Source organism: Ranitomeya variabilis, chromosome 2, assembly GCF_051348905.1.
Source record: "Ranitomeya variabilis isolate aRanVar5 chromosome 2, aRanVar5.hap1, whole genome shotgun sequence".
Lineage (NCBI taxonomy): Eukaryota > Metazoa > Chordata > Amphibia > Anura > Dendrobatidae > Ranitomeya > Ranitomeya variabilis.
In genome coordinates, this window is record NC_135233.1 from 231,963,094 (window position 1) to 231,968,588 (window position 5,495).

A 5,495-nucleotide genomic window follows, 5' to 3' on the forward strand; every position below is an offset into this window, starting at 1 on the left:
CACAGACTCTGCCTCATTTATTCATCTATGACATAATATAATACCTCTCCTATATACAAGAAGTAACGGCTAGAATACCGCTCGCTATGTAGGAGTATACACTACCACTCCAAATTTTAGGGCCACCCAGACAATTTTGGGTTTTCCATGAAAACTCATACTTTTATTAATCACATGAGTTGCTGAATGAATGTAAAATCTAGTCCAGACATTGACAAGGTTCGAAAAAATGATTTTTATTTGAAATGATAATTTTCTCCTTCAAACTTTGCTTTCGTCAAGGAATGCTCCCTTTGCAGCAATTCCAGCATTGCAGACCTTTGGCATTCTAGCAGTTAATTTGCTGAGGTAATCTGGAAACATTTTCCCCCCATGCTTCCAGAAGCCTCTCCCACAAGTTGGTTTGGCTTGATGGGCACTTTTTGCACCATACGGTCAAGCTGCTCCCACAACAGCTCAATGGCGTTGAGATCTGGTGACTGCGCTGGCCACTCCATTACAGATAGAATACCAGCTGCCTGCTTCTTCCCTAAATAGTTCTTGCATAATTTGGAGGTGTGCTTTGGGTCATTGTCCTGTTGTAGGATGAAATTGGCTCCAATCAAGCGCTGTCCACAGGGTATGGCATGGCGTTGCAAAATGGAGTGATAGCCTTCCTTATCCAAAATCCCTTTTACCTTGTATAAATCTCCCACTTTACCAGCACCAAAGCAACCCCAGACCATCACATTACCTCCACCATGCTTGACAGATGGCGTCAGGCACTCTTCCAGTATCTTTTCAGTTCTGTGTGATCCAAACACCTCAAACTTGGATTCATCAGTCCATATCACTTTTTTCCAATCTTCCTCTGTCTAATGTCTGTGTTCTTTTGCCCATATTAATCTTTTCCTTTTATTAGCCAGTCTCAGATATGGCTTTTTCTTTGCCCTGAAGGCCAGTATCCCGGAGTCGCCTCTTCAGTGTAGACGTTGACACTGGCGTTTTGCGTGTACTATTTAATGAAGCTGCCAGTTGAGGACCTGTGAGGCGTCGATTTCTCAAACTACAGACTCTAATGTACTTGTCTTGTTGCTCAGTTGTGCAGCGGGGCCTCCCACTTCTCTTTCTACTCTGGTTACAGCCTGTTTGTGCTCTCCTCTGAAGGGAGTAGTACACACCGTTGTAGGAAATCTTCAGTTTCTTGTCAATTTCTCACATGGAATAGCCTTCATTTCGAAGAACAAGAAATGACTGTCGAGTTTCACATGAAAGTTCTTTTTTTCTGGCCATTTTGAGAGTTTAATGGAACCAACAAATGTAATGCTCCAGATTCTCAACTAGCTCAAAGGAAGGTCAGGTTTATAGGTTCTCTAATCAGCCAAACTGTTGCACAAGGGTTTTCAAGGGTATTCTAACCATCCATTAGCCTTCTTACACAGTGAGCAAACACAAAGTACACTGGAGTGATGGTTGTTGGAAATGGGCCTCTATACAACTATGAAGATATTGCATTACAAAGCAGACTTTTGCAGCTAGAATAGTCATTTACCACATTAACAATGTATAGTTATTTCTGAATCATTCAGGCCATGTGCACACGTTCAGGATTTTTAGCGTTTTTTTCGCGTTTTTTCGCTATAAAAACGTGATAAAAACGCGAAAAAACGCTAACATATGCCTCCTATTATTTACAAGGTATTCCGCATTTTTTGTGCAAATGTTGCGATTTTTTCCGCGGAAAAAAAAGCAACATGTTCATTAAAAATGCGGAATTGCAGGGATTCCGCACACCTAGGAGTCCATTGATCTGCTTACTTCCCGCACGGGGCTGTGCACACCATGCGGGAAGTAAGCAGATTATGTGCGGTTGGTACCCAGGGTGGAGGAGAGGAGACTCTCCTCCACGCACTGGGCACCATATAACTGGTCAAAAAATAAGAAATAAAATAAAAAATAGTCCTATACTCACCCTCGATGTCCCGCGCAGTGTTCCCGCCTCACCTCTGCACGCTGCCGTTCGGTTCCTGTAGCTGGTGTGCGGCGAAGGACCTTGCCGATGACGTCACTGTCCTGTGATTGGTCGTGAGCGGTCATGTGACCGCTCACGTGACCGTGACGTCACGGAAGGCCCTGTGCGCACAGACCAGCTATAGGAAGACGAACGGACGCCGCTTATGAGATGTCTGGGTGAGTATAAGCATTTTTTTATTTTTATTATTTTTAAACATTCTATCTTTTACTATAGATGCTGCATAAGCTGCATCTATAGTAAAAAGTTGGTCACACTTGTCAAACAGTATGTTTGACAAGTGTGACCAACTTGTCAGTCAGTTTTCCAAGCGATGCTACAGATCGCTTGGAAAACTTTAGCATTCTGCAAGCTAATTACGCTTGCAGAATGCTAAAAAAACGGAAAAAAAACGCAAAAAAAAAAATGCGGATTTCTTGCAGAAAATTTCCGGTTTTCTTCAGGAAATTTCTGCAAGAAATCCTGAACGTGTGCACATACCCTTAATGTTAGCTTCTTTGAAAAAAACTGTGCTTTTGTTTCAAAAATAAGGACATTTCTAAGTGACCCTAAACTTCTACACTGTAGTGTATAACTACTATAATACTGTCTCTATGTACAAGAATATAACTACTATAATACTGCCCCCTATGTGCAAGAATATAACTACTATAATACTGCTATGTACAAGAATATAACCACTATAATACTGCCCCCTATGTACAAGAATATAACTACTAGAATACTGCCCCCTATGTACAAGAATATAACTACTAGAATACTGCCCCCTATGTACAAGAATATAACTACTAGAATACTACGCCCTACGTACAAGAATATAACTACTATAATACTGCTCCTATGTACAAGAATAACTACTATAATACTGCTCCTATGTACAATACTATAACTACTATAATACTGCTCCTATGTACAACAATATAACTACTATAATACTGCCCCTATGTACAAGAATATGACTGCTATAATGCTGCCCCCTATGTACAAGACGATAACTGATTACATCTAACAAATACAAGTTATGTGTGTGGGGGTGGTTGTCGCCTGTGTTTAGGGATTCACATGTGTATAAGGATGGGAGTTGCTGCTTTCTGTTCCTCATTCCGGTGAACTGTACTCTGCATTGTTACATGTGGTGCTCTCGTTATAGAGGTTTATATATCCTTATACACAGGCGGTATAATTTACTGTCTGTAGATCACCCTGGTGCTGTTGTAGGTACCTTGTGCCCAGAATGCGTTTTCTGCCTTATTTATCAGAGCTTGTAGTGAATGTGGACACCTTCATATCCCCCCACCAGTAATAGGGGTCTCCAGGACCCGTTCTGTATGTTTTACTTTGGGTGGGTTATGCACAAGATGGGCTCTATATCCCTTTGTCATCCTCCCTGCTCACCCTCTGCAAAAGGCATGACCGATTTTCTATAAATGGGCACTGCCATAAGGATCTGTGATGTGCCCTTGAACAGGAATATGGAGTAAAGTGGAAACTGCAGGCTGATGAAAGGAGCAGCACAGAGTATTTCAGAAACTTGTTAAATGGCAATGATCACTCCATTATTTTAATAAAGTTGGCTAGGACAGAGCTGCATGTAAGGCTTCTTTTACACTTACCGTGTTTTTGCGTCCCCAATAATTCCACAGAGCGCCATATTTACAGCCGTGAAAAAACATCGAGCCTGCTCGATATTTTTCACGGCTTATGGACATCGCCCCCATTGAAAATCAATGGGGCTGCAAAAACACAACGGAAGCTTGTTTTTGCGGTGCACCGTGACCTCCGGTTTTGCGGAACGCCGTTTTTTTCCCCAATACTTTTGCCATAGTATCAGGAACCTGAAAAACGGCGATCAGCAAGTTATGACAATTAACGGGCCGTAAAAAACACGGTAAGTGTAAAAGAAGCCTAATGGGGCAGTACCATGGTGTGTGAAAATATAGACCAATAGTAGAAGGCTCTGGGCCCCAGCAGCACAGAGTATTTCAGGAGAACATTGTGTTGATACTGTGTGAGGCAGTGACCTGTCCAATGATTTTCAGGAGGACAGAACTTCATGTGGCAATTTCTTAACCTAAGGAGGGGAGAGGTGCAAATGGGAAGGACCAGGGCCGCAGCAGCACAGAGTATTTCAGTAGCCAAGTGTGATCTCTACTGTAAACTAACGGGATTATGTGACTGAAGTCATGAAGTGAAGGGGAGAAACAGACAGTGGAAAGAGAAGTGCACCCAGAGCATTTCAGGACGTGTGTAAGGCCTCTTTCACACTTCAGTCTTTTGGCGTCAGTTTGAAACCGCCATTTTTGTCAAATAGCGGATCCGCCATTTTTTGGGGGGGGGCGGATCCGCTATTTTCCCATAGACATACATTAGCGACGGATTGTGGCGGATGGTCGTCCGTTCCATCCGCCATGCGACGGATCCGTCGAGATTTGGCGGACGTTGTCTAGACATTGACGGACATTATAAAGTTTTTTGTCTGCGCCTAAATGGCGGTTCGCGATGGATACGTCGCGTCTGCCATTTCCTAGAATGGGTGCCTATGGGTGACAGATCCGTCATTTGGCGGATCCGTCGCCCCGATCCGCTTTTTTCAATTGAGCATGCTCCAAAAAGTAGATACTTTGCCCAGACAACCCCAAAACTATATAAACAGGACAGGTGGGCTTCATTCCTCAATGTGCCATCAAGAGAGAACAAAGTGCCAGCCAGCAAGACAGACAGACGCAGCCAGCAAAACAGACCCTGCCAGCAGCCAGCAAGACAGACCCTGCCAGCAGCCAGCAAGACAGACCCTGCCAGCAGCCAGCAAGACAGACCCTGCCAGCAGCCAGCAAGACAGACCCTGCCAGCAGCCAGCAAGACAGACCCTGCCAGCGCCAGCAAGACAGACCCTGCCAGCAGCCAGCAAGACAGACCCTGCCAGCAGCCAGCAAGACAGACTCTGCCAGCAAGACAGACCCTGCCAGCAAGACATACTGCCAGCAAGACACTCTGCCAGCAGCCAGTAAGACAGACCCTGCCAGCAAGACCCTGCCAGAGACTGCCATGTGAGTGCTGCCATCCAGCATGAGTTCTGCCAGTGTGTGTGTGCCCGCCCTGCATATTTTTATTTTTCATACTGTGCTGGTATTTTGAATGGCTGTGGTGTGTGTGTATAAATGCTGTGTGATGTGTGTGTGCCCGACCGCCCACTTTGCATGTTTTTAGTTTTCATACTGTGCTGATATTTTGAATGGCTGTGCTGTGACATGTGTGTGGTGTGTGTATATACCGTATATACTCGAGTATAAGCCGAGATTTTCAGCCCAAATTTTTGGCTTATACTCGAGTCATGATCGGTGGTGGGGTCGGCGGGTGAGCACTGTCATATACTTACCTAGTCCTGGCGTTCCTGGCGCTCCCCCTGCCTGTCACACTGTCTTCGGTGCCGCAGCCTCTTCCCCTGAGCGGTCACGTGGGACCGCTCATTAGAGAAATGAGTAGG